Consider the following 18,373-nt stretch of genomic DNA (forward strand, 5'->3'; position numbering starts at 1 on the left):
AGTTTACCCGAAATAGAGTCTCATTGAGACAGAACAGCACCTGCTCCAATCTCTGAGGCATCGATCTCAACTTGAAATGGGTGAGACACATCAGGTTGCTGCAGGACTGGGGCAGAAGTGAACCGCCTTTAAGCTCCTGGAAGGCCACAATTGCCTCTGGGGTCGAATTCTCAGCATTAGCTCCCATCTTGGTTAAATCTGTCAGAGGTTTGACAATGGCAGAAAAATTGGCTATGAATTTACGGTAAAAATTTGCAAACCCCAAAAACTGCTGCAAGGATTTTAGAGAAGTCGGTTGCACCCAGTCGTAAATAGCCTGAACCTTAACCGGGTCCATTTCGATAGCGGAGGGAGACAAAATGAACCCCAAAAAGAAAATCCTTTGCACCCCAAAAAGGCACTTTGACCCCTTAACGTACAGTGCATTATCCTTGAGTATCTGAAAAACAGCCCGTATTTGCCCAACATGAGAGTCCCAATCATCAGAAAAAATCAAGATGTCATCCAAATAGACAATCAAAAATGTACCAGTAAGGTCCCGGAGAATATCATTCATGAAGGCCTGGAAGACGGAAGGGGCATTAGTGAGCCCAAAAGGTATCACTAGGTACTCAAAATGCCCCTCAGGAGTATTAAAAGCCGTCTTCCATTCATCACCCTCCTTAATACGGATGAGATTATACGCACCCTTCAGATCCAGTTTCGTAAACCATTTGGCACTCTTCACTCTAGAGAAATGATCAGCCATCAGAGGCAAAGGGTACTGATATTTGATCGTGATTTTATTAAGAAGGCGATAATCAATACAAGGTCTCAACGAACCATCTTTCTTGGCAACAAAGAAAAAGCCAGCACCCAAAGGAGAAGATGAGGGCCGAATGTGCCCCTTCTCCAATGATTCCCTGATGTATGACCGCATGGCATCATGTTCGGGCACAGACAAGTTGGAAATCCGCTCCTTGGGAAATTTACAACCGGGCACCAACTCAATGGAACAGTCGTAGTCCTGGTGTGGGGGTAGAGAATCAGATACCTGGTCATTAAATACATCACGAAAATCAGACAAGAAACCCGGAACATCAACTGTCTGAGCAGATGTGGACGACACAGAAAGATCCTTATGCACACCTTGACAACCCCAACTGGCTACCGACAAGGATCTCCAGTCAAGAACTGGATTATGGGTCTGCAACCAAATGAAATCCTAGTACCAAAGTATCATGTAAATTATGCAATACTAAAAATTTACAAGTTTCCTGATGCGCTGGCGCTACTCTCATAGGCACCTGGGTCCAAAATTGTGGTTTATTTTCCACCAAAGGGGTAGCATCAATGCCCCTTAAAAGAATAGGAGTTTGCAAAGGAACCATGGGAAAACCACAATCCCTAACAAACCCAAAATCCATCAAATTGAGTGCTGCCCCTGAGTCCACAAAGGCCAGTGCAGAAAATGAAGACAATGAGCAAATCAGTGTGACAGACAAAAGAAACTTTGGTTGCAAAGAACCCACAGTAACAGAACTAGCCAATCTCCTTTCACGTTTAGGGCAGAAAGATATATTATGAGAAGCGTCTCCACAATAGAAGCAAAGTCTATTTTTCCGTCTGAACCCCTGCCGACCAGCATTAGAGAGGACCCTATCACACTCCATAGGCTCCAAAGGCTGTTCCACAGGCACAAAATCAGCAGGTATCTTCCTGCACTCACGTAACCGCCTATCGATCTGAATGGCTAAGGTCATAGAGGCATCAAGACCAGAAGGGATGGGGAATCCCACCATTACATCCTTCACATTATCAGCAATACCCTTCCAAAAAAGAGCCGCAAGCGAGTCATCATTCCATTTGGTAAAGACCGCCCACTTTCAAAATTTCTGACAAAACGTTTCTGCAGAATCCAGACCCTGAGTTAAGGACAACAAGGCCTTTTCTGCTTGGTCCACAATATTGGGTTCATCATATAATAATCCCAAGGCCTGAAAAAAGGAGTCCACATCACTGAGAATCGGATCATCAGACGCCAAAGAGAAGGCCCAGTCCTGAGGGCCACCACGCAGTAAGGAGATGACAATCTTGACCTATTGTACAGGATTCCCTGAGGAATTAGGGCGCAGGGAGCTTCCCAGCTAAGCAACTGAGAGGGAAGATTCCTGCATGCAAATGAACTGACAATAACCACAGTAAATGACAAACCCAGATAAGAACAAAAAGAACAAAACAACATATAAAAGAACAAAGCACTTATCTGAGGTAGATGTGGTCTGGAGCAAGATGAGAAGGCTGGTAAACTAAAGCCTGCTTTACACGTTGCAATTTCACATACGATATCGTATGCGATTTGCAACGCCACCATCGTATGTGCGGCACGTTCAATTTGTTGAATGTGCCGCACAAACGATTAACCCCCGTCACACATACTTACCCGTCCATACGATCTCGATGTGGGCAGCGAACGTCCACTTCCTGGAGTGGGAGGGATGTTTGGCGTCACATCGACGTCACGCGGCAGCCGGCCAATAGAAGCGGAGGGGCGGAGATGAGCGGGACGTAAACATCCCGCCCACCTCTTTCCTTCCACATTGCCGGCTGGAGCCTCAGGACGCAGGTAACATCTGTTCAATGTTCAATGTTCCCTGCGATGTGTGCTGACAACCCGACGTGCAATTCGTCAGGATTCAACGACGTGTATGCGATGAACGTTTTAACGTGCAATCGCACGTACCTGTCACACACTGCAATGTACTTTACGATGCCGGATGTGCGTCACTTACGACGTGACCCCGCCTACACATCGTAAGATATATTGTAGCGTGTAAAGCGGGCTTAAAGAACAAATGACAACCGGCTCAGACTGCTAGCAGACCAAGGTTTAAATAGGCAGAGAGTTAGCAATGGAAACGCCCATTGCTCCAGCACACCTGGTCTCTGTCCAAACCATTCCTGTGCACAAGAGGGAGCCTCACAGCAGCGAAAGCATAACTGACATTCACAACACAAACCACTATACTATTCACCCGTGTGAACATAATTACCAAAACATGGTATGTAAGTGAAGGATTTATATATACATATTAACATATACCAGCAAGAAAAAAAGAACAAGAAATTTACCGTAAATAAACCAAAGAAAAAAAGAAGCGGGTGCCAGATTACAACTCCCAACCTCTATCCTGTGAGTTCACTGGAGTTCATATTGAGCCGGCGAACAAAGAGGTGAATCAAGTTCACAAGCGTGGGAAAAAGGTTTAACACGCATGCTCAGGTAAAAGGTCTAGATCAAGTGCTAAATGAACCTCAAATTTGTGAGATGTAACTATAAGATACACATAAGATACACCATTATGTATGGTGATGCCGTGATGCCGTCTAGATAAATATAAATATAAGTGTGCAATATATTATTATTACAATATGTATATATATATATATATATATATATATATATATATAAAAAACATAATTATAAAAACCTGCAATAATGACCCGGCATGGTTAAAAAGGAACTATATCAAGGGAAATATCAAAGCAAGAATTTCTGAACCATCGTCAGAAAAGTGAGAGAAAAGAAAAAAATATAACTAAATATAAAAAATTTATAGGGGAAATGTAAAAAATATACACACTGGAATCTCCTAAAATTATTATAAAACCATAAATAGTGTATAAAGTTTAATAAATTATTTAATAAATTATTTAATAAAATAAATCAGTCACCTCATTCAGCCCAAAGGGCTAGAGTATTCAATTTGTAGATCCAGTATGTCTCTTTTTTGCTTAGTAACTCTATTCGATTAGGGACATGGGATGGTATTTGTTCAATGGGAGTGAACCTCAAATTTGATTTTTTATAATGACACAGAGTGACATGTCTAGATAGACCATGCAGCATAAACCCTATTTTTATATTGTGCCTATGTGAATTAATCCTGTTGTGTAGCGCTTGAGTCGTCCTACCAGTAAATTTTTTTTTTAAATTCGTTTTTTAAACAGTAGAAAACATTTCTCAAATACAAAGCAAAAGACACAAAATATGCACATATAAATTTGCTGTGAGTCGCTCAAGTAGGCTCACTAAGTAGACATAGCACTATATTGTTAAACAGATGTTCACTTCAAAACTGCTATAGTGTCTTACGGTCAAAGAAAAAGCTGATTACATTGCATTTGAGTGTATAATAAATTCTATAAACAGACAAAGAACCAGGAAACAACTATTAACTGGCTCTGCTGATAACTTTATCCCACACATTCTGAATTTGTACCCTTCTATAATCACTGTTGTATTCAGTGCTGGTAGAGACATGTGGAGATATTATTTTCAATCAGTCAAAGTCAAAGGAGAGGAATTCCACATTTCCCATATCCGGTTGAATTTCTCCAGACACCCTCTGTTCTGGTATACTGTCCTCTCATACGGGAGCATTTTGTTCACCAATTCTATCCACGCTCGCACCGTAGGAGGAGAAATGCCCATCCACCGCATGGCTATGAGTTTCCGGGCCATTAAAAGGGATTCCCGTAGAAATATTTTGTGATAGTGTGACCATGTCCCTTCGTCCATAACCCCAAACAGGCAAAGAAGTGGTTCAAAGGGTATAGGAAAAAGAGACAGGGAGGACAAGACCAAGACAACCTCCTTCCAAAAGGTTGCAGTCACCGGGCAGTCCCATATCATGTGAAGGAAATCAGCATCGCCTCCATGGCACCGTGGGCAGTCAGGAGTCGCCCGGTGTCGCATTTTGTATAACCTTGAAGAAGGTAAATACGCTTGATGTATGATATATAGTTGGGTCATTCTGTTATTCTCCTCCCAGTCCTCCTCCTGTATGTTCGGGGTTAGCAGTTCCCACCTCCCTCTAACTGCCAGTGGATGGGATTCGTTTCTTACAGACAGTAAGTGGGTATACAGAGATGAGATCAGTCCTTTAGGACCCTGGGACCGCAGAATTCCAATTAAGGGAAAAGAGTATATAAGGGTGGCTCCCGGCCTGTTCTGCATATGATGTTGAATTGCTGATCTAAGTTGCAGATATCTAAAGAAGTGACACCTAGCCACTTTGAATCGGGAGTGAATTTGCTCGAAGGACAACAGAACATTTTGTTCATAGATATTACTCAGAGTGAGTGCGCCATGTGAGCTCCAAAAGATGGAGGACGGGTGTTTTAATAGCATAGGAAAATGTGTTCTGCCATAAGGGCATCTCGGCAATAATGTCCGAAAAATTCACCACACTTTTAACCTGTCTCCAAACCCGTCGCGCCAACCTGAGAAGCGGCAACATCCTAGACGGGCCAGTTCCATCCAGTTCCAGAAACCCAAGTAAGCACCTTCTTCCAGCAGCGTGTGCAAGGTGGCTCTCTGAGTTCGGAAGGTCGGATCCTGGCATCCACAAGGACAGCGCCCTCAGCTGGCCCGACAGGTAATATAAGAAGAAATCCGGCAGAGCCAGTCCCCCCCTGTCGCTTAAGGCCACTTTACACGCTGCGATATCGGTACCGATATCGCTAGCGTGGGTACATACCCCCATCGGTTGTGCGACACGGGCAAATCGCTGCCCGTGGCGCACAACATCGTCCGGACCCGTCACACTACTTACCTGCTCTGCGACGTCGCTGTGACCGGCGAACCGCCTCCTTTCTAAGGGGGCGGTCCGTGCGGCGTCACAGCGACATCACTAAGCGGCTGCCCAATCAAAGCGGAGGGGCGGAGATGAGCAGGACGTAACATCCCGCCCACCTCCTTCCTTCTGCATTGCTGGCGTGTGGCAGGTAAAGTGAGGTTCCTCGTTCCTGCGGCGTCACACGGAGCGATGTGTGCTGCCGCAGGAGCGACGAAATACATCGTACACGCTGCGGCAGCGATATTTGAGAAGGGACCCCCATGTCACCGATGAGCGATTTTGAACGTTTTTGCGACGATTCAAAATCACTCATAGGTGTCACACACAACAACATTGCTAATGCAGCCGGATGTGCGTCACAAATTCCGTGACCCCAACGACATCGCATTAGCGATGTCGTAGCGTGTAAAGCGGCCTTTAGATCTGTGTAGTGTGGTCAGCTTCAGTTTAGGTCGTGTCGTGCCCCAGATAAACCCAGACAATAACGAATTCAGGGAAGGGAAGAAGGATTTAGGAACTGGAACCGCACTATGCTGGAGGAAATAACTGAGTGTGGGAAGTAAGATCATTTTTACCAAATTGACAGGGACTGATAGGGGCAGCTTACTCCATAGCGAGAACTTAGTTTTGCCCAATGTCAATAGAGGGTAAATGTTAGATTGTAGGTCCTGTCGGCTATCTTGATTTATTATAATCCCCAGATACTTAAAGCTAGAGGCCAGCGGCAGCGGAGACAGCGCCTCCAGGCCAGAAATCAGGCTGAGGGACAGGGGCATCAAATGAGACTTGTCCCAATTTATACTAAGTCCTGAAAATTTACCGAATTCATCAATAACGTCAACCACCCGAGGCAAAGACCGCTCCACATCCTCCATGAATATGATCATGTCATCCGCATACAGTCCAATGGTATCTACCCGGTCTGCTATGCGAATGCCCTGAATCAGTCTGTCTGATCGAATCTTGATCATCAGGGCTTCGCTGGCCAGAGCAAAAAGAGCCGGGGACAAGGGGCATCCCTGCTGAGTTCCTCTTCCCAAATGGAAGGAGTTTGAGAGAATACCATTTACCACCACCCTAGCTCAGGGAGCATCATACAACAACTGGATCCAATTACCAAATTTAGGACCAAATCCAAACTTTTGAAGGCAGGCCCGCAGGAAACTACACTCCACAGAGTCAAATGCCTTGGCTGCGTCCAGCGAAGCCAAGGCCCACTTATTGTCCGTCACCAAGGTGCTTGATTGAACCACCGACTGAACTCTTCTGATGTTAACGGAAGTACTCTTCCCTGGCATAAACCCCGTCTGGTCAGGGTTAACCAAATCCAGTATGACAGAAATCAGTCTGGTGGCCAATATTTTGTTAAAAATTTTATAATCCACACGTTTACAAGTGAGATGGGACGGTAGGATCCACACTCTGAGGGGTCCTTTCCTTCTTTCAGGAGCACTAGGATATTAGCATCGTAAAAGGAGTCTGGGAGGAAGGTCTCCTGCGTGGTCCGAACAAATGTCGCGGGCGGAGAGGGGTTTTTGGGGAACACTGCTCGCCTGGGGGAATCTCTGGCGCTCGGGTCCGGTGCTTCTGTTCCTTGGTGGCTCGAGCATGGGGCCGGACCCGGGGCTCGAGCAGCGCTTCCTCGCCCACGAGTGAAAGGGGAAGGTTTGGTGGTGGGATGTCGGTTGTGGTGATGATGAGCACCACCGCTGCTGAAGACGGGGGTTCCCGGGAGCGATGGCAGGGAGCAGCTGAGGTGTTGGCCCCACCGTGGGTAGGGGTGGTTGGTCCCGGGGCCCCGGTTGGGGGAGAGGTTTGGTTGGATGGGTGTTTGTGGGTAGGGGCTAGGTGCAGGTGCCGATGCGGGGAGGCAGCGCGGCAGCGGGGCAGCGATACGGTGCAGCGCTGTGCCGGATGGCACTGGTGTACTCACTCAGGTAGTCAATAACAGAGTCTCTGGTAAACCAAACGGCTGGATGGACGGGGCCCGCAGTCGGCTGCGGCATCTTCACTCTCCCCGGACGGGTTGATGGCGGCTGTCATTCCCTTCACCTGTGTGTAAGTGTTTGACCCCTATGGATTCCCACGGGTGGTCCGCTCCTCGGCTTGTACGTGTCGGGAGAGCCCGTTTTGCCCACAGGCGCTGGCCCTTGGATCTCTGGCTGTTGGCGGTGGCTCTTATCCGGACGGTTGGGCTGTTGTCTTCTGACGGTACTTGGGTGGGAATGAAACCCTGAGGTCCAGACCGCAATCAGAGAATTTGACCATTATGGCGGCTTCCAAGCCTAGTCGGGGTCTGAGTACCCTGCCTTGGTGCTTAGCTTCACTCCGCTCCCCAGTTCGGTACCGGCGGGCCACCGCCCGAACCCGGTCCTACGGTTCTGCAGACGTCCACTAACTCCTGCAGACGGCCACCACCGTCTGCCGACCTTGCTGATAGTGCCTGGGCTCTGACCCAGACACTCACAGTTCCTTCCACCTCTCCACTTCACCTCTCTCTACTCCAACTCCAAAACTAAACTAAACTGACTACTTTTCCCACCTCCAGGCCTGTGAACTCCTTGGTGGGTGGGGCCAACTGCCTGGCTCCGCCCCACCTGGTGTGGACATCAGACCCTGGAGGAGGCAACAACTGTTTTCGTTTGACGGGTCCAGGGTGTCACACAAACACCTCCAGCAAAGGCGGCAGCATTAATTCTTGGTATTTCCCAAATAACTCCACTGGAAAGCCATCCGGCCCCGGAGCCTTGCCGACAGGCAGATCTGCCACTGCAGATATCAGCTCATCTAGAGTAATTTCAGCATCCAAAAAGGCTTGCTGAGCGGTAGTAAGCCTCGGGAAGTGCACATCTTCAAATACGTCAGGCAGTCTGTCATAGTCGCCCCACTTTTAGATTGATATAGTGAGTCATAAAAGCTACAAAAGCATTGAAGGATGTCAGTAGGGGAAGTGGCCATACTACCGTCTGGCCTATGGATTTGAAGCACAGTTAGAGGAGTTATGCTGCCTAACCATAAAAGCTAGGAGTTTGCTCTGCATGTAGGTAGAAAGAGTAGTGGGGGTCGACTCGTTCGTATGGGAAGTATCATCTAGTCGGAGTCTGTCAAGTCTACTGTCCATAACTAAGTTGAAGTCTCCCATACAAAGCACGTGGGCAGCTGGATAGCTGAGCGCAAAGCTGACCGCACTTTTAACTATCGCCAAATTAGCTGGAGGGGGGTTATAGAGACATATTATGACATATTCCTGAGAATTAATGGCAGCCTGCACAAAGACAAATCTCCCTTCAGGGTCTCTACGAGCTACCCGGAGATCCCAGCGCAACGACTTATGGATAAGCAGCGAGACTCCTCTGGAGTAGCTGGTGTGATAGGCATGAATTGACCACTGAATCGAAGGTTTCTGCAAAAACCTGGTTGTGTCTCTGGTCAAGTGCGTCTACACCAATTCCACCAGAGAGGGGCCATAGCGCTTGACCTGCGAAAAAACTTTTGCCCTTTTTTCTGGGGTCGTGAAACCTTGCACATTCCACACTAGACACTTAAAATCAGAACCCATCTCGGAACTGAGACATATGGGCCCAACCCAGTAAGACTGTTATCTCCCCAGCACTTTTCCTGCTATTTCGTAACCTATAACAAAGAAGGGTTAGCATCAAAGACATCAGCAGAGCAAAAATTGAACAGTAACATAACAAACACACATTGTACGGATAATTCTTTTCGCATAAAATCGCGGAAAAATAAAGGCAGCGTCCAATGCACATCCTATCAAGCCATAAAGGGGATACCGTCATTGACATCAGTCGTAGGTATAGTTGGTATGGCGTTTACGGCAAGGAGAGGCTCCTGAAGCTTTAACTATCATTTGGTACATAAGAGTCTTTCCGTCTCACCATCCTGACGCACAGCATAATCGATCCAGGCGGAGATGGCAATGAAAATAGTTCAGTCACTTCCATTTATTTCCTCGGTGCAGTTGGAGCCATTCGGAAGCCTCACCAGTTGTGGAAAAGAAAAGCGTTTTGCCTTCATTAATGATCCGGAGGCGAGCTGGGTATATCATTGAGTATAGAATGTTACGGTCCCTGAGCAATTTCTTGACCTCCATAAATTGGGCCCTCTGCTTCTGGAGGTCCACCAAAAAATCAGGAAAAATGGAAATTGCGGCATTCTCCATCTTTAGTGGGCTCTTCTGTCTGGCGAGACGCAGTGCTGTAACTCTGTTCCTGCAGTTAAGAAGTCATGCCAGGAAGGGTCTGGGGGGCCCCCGGAGGGAGAGGTTGAGTAGGAACTCGGTGGGTTCTTTCCACTGCGAACGTCGAGGAGAAGGTGTCGCCCAAGGTGGTTTTGAGCCAATCCTCCAGAAAGCGTTCCGGTTGCTGACCCTCTGAGCGTTCTGGAAGGCCAATAATGCGTATATTATTACGCCACATTCTGTTCTCCAGATCATCTGCTTTTTGCCTCCAGGCGTTCATCGATCCAGCCACCTTGGTGAGCTTGGTGGACATAGGGCTCACAGTGTCCTCCAGATGAGAGACTCTACCTTCAACCTCCACAATTCGCCCCCTCAAGGCCTGCAAATATTGCCGAAGAAGCCCGACCTCCAGTGCACCTCCTTTATTTTTCCTGACAGGGAGGATTTGCAGGAGGATATAGCGTGAAGTAGTCATTCAGACACCTGCTGGAGAGTTAGATCTTCACCCTCCGGTTCTTCATCAATAGAGGGGTTCACTTTACTCTTCGCGGGGGTACCTCCCCTCAGGGTCCGGGATGACTCTGAAGGGTCCCCCCTGACGTACTCCTTCAGCTTGTCCACCGCAGAGGGATTTTTAGCTGGGCACATATTGTATATAAGCAGGAGAGCCAAAGGAGAAGTAGAAGAAAGGAGGAGACGTGCGTTGCTCTGTGACCACAATACAGCGACTAATATACCTTAATCTACCGTAGCCTCACCTATCCCTTGTACACTGTGTGCCCTCGTGGGCAGGGACCTCTATCCTCCTGTACCTGTCTGTGTCTTGTATTGTTTATGATTATTGTACTTGTCCCTATTATGTACACCCCTTTCACATGTAAAGCGCCATGGAATTGATGGCGCTATAATAATAAATAATATTTAATAATAATATAGGCAGGTATATCTGGTGGTACTGTGCTGTATACCAGGAGAGTGTGAGTGTACCCTTTCTTCACAAATCAGTAGGGAGAGCAGGTTTGCAGGTTTTCCAGCGCTTCCAAGGGGTTAATGCAGCCTCAAGATTATTATCTCCTCACTATATGTCACAGTCTACAGGCTAGGGAGTGATCTCTGTCCCTATGCAGGTTTTCCAGCGCTCCCAAGGGGTTAATGCAGCTTCCAGATTATTATCTTCGTGCTATATGCCTCAGTCTGCAGGCCAGGCAGTAATCACTATCCCTTTGCAGGTTTTCCAGCGCCCCCAAGGGGTTAATGTAGCCACCAGATTATTATCTCCTCACTATATGTCACTGTCCACAGAGTAATCTCTGTCCCCTTGCAGATTGTCCAGCGCTCCCAAGGGGTAATGTAGCCTCCAGATTATTATCTCCTCACTATACTGTATGTCACATACTGCAGGCCAGGGAATGATCACTATCCTTTCAGCAAATTGTGTGGTCGGGCTTTCTCTCTACACAGGGCCCCCACCCGGTGTCATGTTATCTAGGCTCCCACAGCACAGCCTCAGAATGACCCAGAACGGCACAGGAGCCGGAGAAAATAGAAGAAGGGGGAAGCGCAGCAGGCAGGATCAGCAAGATGGCCGGCGGGCTGTCTTTACAAGTGTGAGGGGAAAGTATGGGGCCCATTTTTCAGGGCACACACCGCCTTACTCCAGTTTCTGCTGGCGTCCGTCCGTGCACCGACTCCTCTAATGAGCTCTTCAGGCACAGGAAGCAGGGAGAAGAGAGGAAAAGCTGGCCGCACAGGCTGCGGCATCTCTGCAGCATGCGAGAAAATGGCCGCCGGCTTTAGATGGCCTTCACTCCGCCACTTTGCTTGCGGATCCCGACAGGCCGGATCGCCCAGATCAGCTCCCCTGACGCCCGAGGGGATTACCGCACACCCGGGGGAAAGCGTCCAGGAGCAGGTGAGACGCTGAGACATCGGATCTTTGTAGGATGGCAGCAGGATTGTAGGAGCTCCTTCACCATGCGACTGCTCTCCCTGCTACATCGCCCAACCCCCCTCCTACCAGTATATTGTTTATCACATTCACATTCAATTAAATAAATAACAAAGTGCGACTGACAGGTTAAATGGTTCTTGATCAAAAAGAAATCACCCCCTAGAGATGAACAAAAATTAACCCTCTTATGTTGGATAGAATTGCAGCATAAACAGTTCCTTGTATGACATTTAAAGGACCCCACAGGTTTATCTGTAGTGTGTGCTGTTAAATTGTTCTCAGTCTACTAGGGTCCAATTGATTCATTAAACTGGAGGCCCTTCTGTAAGTAATCCCAGGTTTTTCCGGTGAAACATCCCTGAGGAAAGGATCATTTTGAAGAATTTTCTGTTTGGAAAAAATACTTTTTAATATCTCCCCATCACTACTGTAAGTAGTCAAAAAATTAGAAGAAAACACCTGATGTCCTTTGTTATTATCTACAGTTTCCTTCTGTTTGATTAAGTCGGCCTGTTTAAGGGTCTTAGTGTCTCTATAGGTTTTCTTAATTAGTGAGAGAGGATATTCTTTATTAGAGTTGAGCGCGGTTCGTGGTTCGAGGTTCTCCAGTTCGGGGCTCGAGTGATTTTGGGGGCTGTTCGAGATCGAACTAGAACTCGAGCTTTTTGCAAAAGCTCGATAGTTCTAGATACGTTCGAGAACGGTTCTAGCAGCAAAAAGCAGGGCTTTTTACAGCTAGAGTGTGCAGGAGCCATCGCTGGCAGCCTGCCAGAAGCTGGTAACCAAGATAAACATCGGGTATCCAAGCAAAACGCTTTGGTTAGTAACCCGATGTTTATCTTAGTTACGTGCAGGAAGCCCACACTTTCCCGCTCAGCTCGCTCCGCCCCCTCCTGCCCGCGGCATGTACACATACATACATACACACACACACACACACACACACACACACACACACACACACACACACACACAGACGGTCCCGCTCGGCTTACCTGCGGTCGGCCCGGGGGCACTGGAAACTGTGGCTGCCGGCCCTTTAAGGCCACTGTGTTCTCCTGCATTGAGCATCATCTGTGGGCGGAGCTACCGCCCGGCGTCCTGCTCGGTCGCACAGATGAAGGAGTCACAGTGCCAGCCAGCGACCCCCAGCACATCGCTTCCCTCCGGCGCTGTGTGGGCCCCATCTGCACCGTGACCTGATCAGTATGTGGGACATCACTCCCTCCCCGCCCCTCCCTGTCCCCCCGTGCGTGTGTGGGCCCCGCAGAGCCGTGTGTGTGACCCCCGGAGCCGCGTGTGTGGGCCCCGCAGAGCCGTGTGTGTGACCCCCGGAGCCGCGTGTGTGAGCCCCGCAGAGCAAGGTGTGTGTTTGTATGTATGCATGCAGCAGAGCAGTATGCGTGTCTGTATGTATGTATGTATGCAGCAGAGCAGTATGCGTGTCTATATGTATGTATGTATGCAGCAGAGCAGTATGCGTGTCTGTATGTATGTATGTATATATGCAGCAGAGCAGTATGCGTGTCTATATGTATGTATGTATGCAGCAGAGCAGTATGCGTGTCTGTATGTATGTATGTATATATGCAGCAGAGCAGTATGCGTGTCTATATGTATGTATATATGCAGCAGAGCAGTATGCGTGTCTATATGTATGTATATATGCAGCAGAGCAGTATGCGTGTCTGTATGTATGTATATATGCAGCAGAGCAGTATGCGTGTCTGTATGTATGTATATATGCAGCAGAGCAGTATGCGTGTCTATATGTATGTATGTATGCAGCAGAGCAGTATGCGTGTCTGTATGTATGTATGTATGCAGCAGAGCAGTATGCGTGTCTATATGTATGTATGTATGCAGCAGAGCAGTATGCGTGTCTGTATGTATGTATATATGCAGCAGAGCAGTATGCGTGTCTATATGTATGTATGTATGCAGCAGAGCAGTATGCGTGTCTGTATGTATGTATGTATGCAGCAGAGCAGTATGCGTGTCTATATGTATGTATATATGCAGCAGAGCAGTATGCGTGTCTATATGTATGTATGTATGCAGCAGAGCAGTATGCGTGTCTGTATGTATGTATGTATGCAGCAGAGCAGTATGCGTGTATGTATGTATGTATATATGCAGCAGAGCAGTATGCGTGTCTGTATGTATGTATATATGCAGCAGAGCAGTATGCGTGTCTGTATGTATGTATATATGCAGCAGAGCAGTATGCGTGTCTGTATGTATGTATATATGCAGCAGAGTAGTATGCGTGTCTGTATGTACCCTATGTATATATGCAGCAGAGCAGTATGCGTGTCTGTATGTATGTATATATGCAGCAGAGCAGTATGCGTGTCTGTATGTATGTATATATGCAGCAGAGCAGTATGCGTGTCTATGTATGTATGTATATATGTAGCAAAGTAGTATGCATGTCTGTATGTATGCATGTATGTATGCAGCAGAGCAGTATGCGTGTCTGTATGTATGTATATATATATGCAGCAGAGCAATATGCGTGTCTGTATGTATGTATGCATGTATGTATGCAGCAGAGCAGTATACGTGTCTGTATGTATGTATATATGTAGCAGAGTAGTATGCGTGTCTGTCTGTATATATATATGCAGCAGAGCAATATGCGTGTCTGTCTGTATGTATGCATGTATGTATGCAGCAGAGCAGTATACGTGTCTGTATGTATGTATGTATATATGCAGCAGAGCAGTATGCGTGTCTATATGTATGTATGTATGCAGCAGAGCAGTATGCGTGTCTGTATGTATGTATGTATGTATGCAGCAGAGCAGTATGCGTGTCTGTATGTATGTATGTATATATGCAGCAGAGCAGTATGCGTGTCTGTATGTATGTATATATGCAGCAGAGCAGTATGCGTGTCTGTATGTATGTATGTATATATGTAGCAAAGTAGTATGCATGTCTGTATGTATGTATATATATATGCAGCAGAGCAATATGCGTGTCTGTATGTATGTATGCATGTATGTATGCAGCAGAGCAGTATACGTGTCTGTATGTATGTATGTATATATGTAGCAGAGTAGTATGCGTGTCTGTCTGTATATATATATGCAGCAGAGCAATATGCGTGTCTGTCTGTATGTATGCATGTATGTATGCAGCAGAGCAGTATACGTGTCTGTATGTATGTATGTATATATGCAGCAGAGCAGTATGCGTGTCTGTATGTATGTATATATGCAGCAGAGCAGTATGCGTGTCTGTATGTATGTATGTATATATGCAGCAGAGCAGTATGCGTGTATGTATGTATGTATATATGCAGCAGAGCAGTATGCGTGTCTGTATGTATGTATATATGCAGCAGAGTAGTATGCGTGTCTGTATGTACCCTATGTATATATGCAGCAGAGCAGTATGCGTGTCTGTATGTATGTATATATGCAGCAGAGCAGTATGCGTGTCTGTATGTATGTATATATGCAGCAGAGCAGTATGCGTGTCTATGTATGTATGTATATATGTAGCAAAGTAGTATGCATGTCTGTATGTATGCATGTATGTATGCAGCAGAGCAGTATGCGTGTCTGTATGTATGTATATATATATGCAGCAGAGCAATATGCGTGTCTGTATGTATGTATGCATGTATGTATGCAGCAGAGCAGTATACGTGTCTGTATGTATGTATATATGTAGCAGAGTAGTATGCGTGTCTGTCTGTATATATATATGCAGCAGAGCAATATGCGTGTCTGTCTGTATGTATGCATGTATGTATGCAGCAGAGCAGTATACGTGTCTGTATGTATGTATGTATATATGCAGCAGAGCAGTATGCGTGTCTATATGTATGTATGTATGCAGCAGAGCAGTATGCGTGTCTGTATGTATGTATGTATGTATGCAGCAGAGCAGTATGCGTGTCTGTATGTATGTATGTATATATGCAGCAGAGCAGTATGCGTGTCTGTATGTATGGATGTATATATGCAGCAGAGCAGTATGCGTGTCTGTATGTATGTATATATGCAGCAGAGCAGTATGCGTGTCTGTATGTATGTATGTATATATGCAGCAGAGCAGTATGCGTGTCTGTATGTATGTATATATGCAGCAGAGCAGTATGCGTGTCTGTATGTATGTATGTATATATGTAGCAAAGTAGTATGCATGTCTGTATGTATGTATATATATATGCAGCAGAGCAATATGCGTGTCTGTATGTATGTATGCATGTATGTATGCAGCAGAGCAGTATACGTGTCTGTATGTATGTATGTATATATGTAGCAGAGTAGTATGCGTGTCTGTCTGTATATATATATGCAGCAGAGCAATATGCGTGTCTGTCTGTATGCATGTATGTATGCAGCAGAGCAGTATACGTGTCTGTATGTATGTATGTATATATGCAGCAGAGCAGTATGCGTGTCTGTATGTATGTATATATGCAGCAGAGCAGTATGCGTGTCTGTATGTATGTATGTATATATGCAGCAGAGCAGTATGCGTGTATGTATGAATATATGCAGCAGAGCAGTGTGCGTGTCTGTATGTATGTGTATATATATATATATGCAGCAGAGCAATATGCGTGTCTGTCTGTATGTATGCATGTATGTATGCAGCAGAGCAGTATGCGTGTCTGTATGTATGTATGTATGTATGCAGCAGAGCAGTATGCGTGTCTGTATGTATGCATGTATATATGCAGCAGAGCAGTATGCGTGTCTGTATGTATGCATGTATGTATGCAGCAGAGCAGTATATGTGTCTGTATGTATGTATGTATATATGCAGCAGAGCAGTATGCATGTCTGTATGCATGTATATATGCAGCAGAGCAGTATGCGTGTCTGTATGTATGCATGTATGTATGCAGCAGAGCAGTATATGTGTCTGTATGTATGTATGTATATATGCAGCAGAGCAGTATGCGTGTCTGTATGTATGTATGTATATATGCAGCAGAGCAGTATGCGTGTCTGTATGTATGCATGTATATATGCAGCAGAGCAGTATGCGTGTCTGTATGTATGCATGTATGTATGCAGCAGAGCAGTATGCGTGTCTGTATGTATGCATGTATGTATGCAGCAGAGCAGTATGCGTGTCTGTATGTATGCATGTATGTATGCAGCAGAGCAGTATGCGTGTCTGTATGTATGCATGTATGTATGCAGCAGAGCAGTATGCGTGTCTGTATGTATGCATGCAGAGCAGTATGCGTGTCTGTCTGTCTGTATGTATGTATGTATGTATGCAGAAGAGCAGTATGCGTGTCTGTCTGTATGTATGTATGCATGTATGTATGCAGCAGAGCAGTATGCGTGTCTGTATGTATGTATGCAGCAGAGCAGTGTGTGTGTGTGTCTGTATGTATGTATGCAGCAGAGCAGTATGCGTGTCTGTCTGTATGTATGTATGCAGCAGAGCAATGTGTGTGTGTGTCTGTATGTATGCAGCAGAGCAGTATGTGTGTGTCTGTCTATATGTATGTATGTAGCAGAGCAGTGTGTGTGTGTCTGTCTATATGTATGTATGCATGCAGAGCAGTATGTGTGTGTCTGTATGTATGTATGCAGCATAGCAGTGTGTGTCTCTGTATGTATGCATGTATGATGTGTATCTATGTATGTCAGTGTATATGACTGTATAGATTTGTCTGTTTATATGTATTTTTGTGAGTTTGTCTTTAAATATGTATATGTACGTGTATGTATCTGTGTATGTGTGTGTGTCTGCGTGTGTATGGGACCCACTGAGACTCTTCCGCCCGGGGCCCACAAAAACCTGGAGCCGGCCCTGCCTGCGGTGATGAAGTCCCGCCATCCCGACCTCAGCGCTGTCACTGTCCTCCATGGTCGCCGCTTGTCACATCACCTTCTCTCGCTTCCGACCCGAGACTGACTAGCGGTGACGTCACGGGCCTCTCGCGATTCTTGGCTGTGAAGGCGGCGGTCATTGAACTCAGTGACAGGGGCTGTCAGTGTGCTGGAGATCAGCGCAGGTAATGTACCTCGCTGACAGCAGCACTTGTCATCCCCTGCAGTGACCTGGGCTGACCCATTGATGTTAGCTCAGGTCACTGCATTGCTCTCCCAGCCAATGGGGAACATCCTGCTCTTCATTGACTGGGACAGTGTGGATCGTCATGGCAACCCCTTGGATTACACCAGACCTGGATTTGTTTTTCATTCTAATAAATTGGTTAAAGAGGGAATGTTTTGGGGAGTGTTTTTTCAAATAAAAATGTGTTTGTCGTCTATTTTTTTTTATTACTGACTGGGTTGGTGATGTCGGGTATCTGATAGACGCCTGACCTCACCAACCCCAGGGCTTGATGCCAGGTGACATTACACACCTGGTATTAACCCCATATATTACCCCGTTTGCCACCGCACCAGGGCGCGGGATGAGCTGGGGCGAAGCACCAGGATTGGCGCATCTAATGGATGCGCCACTTCTGGGGCGGCTGCGGCCTGCTATTTTTAGGCTGGGGAGAGTCCAATAACCATGGACCTCCCTAGTCTGAGAATATCAGGCCCCAGCTGTCTGCTTTACCTTGGCTGGTGATCCAATTTTGGGGGACCCCTACGTGTTTTTTTTTTTAAT

Source organism: Anomaloglossus baeobatrachus, chromosome 5 (assembly GCF_048569485.1).
Source record: "Anomaloglossus baeobatrachus isolate aAnoBae1 chromosome 5, aAnoBae1.hap1, whole genome shotgun sequence".
NCBI lineage: Eukaryota > Metazoa > Chordata > Amphibia > Anura > Aromobatidae > Anomaloglossus > Anomaloglossus baeobatrachus.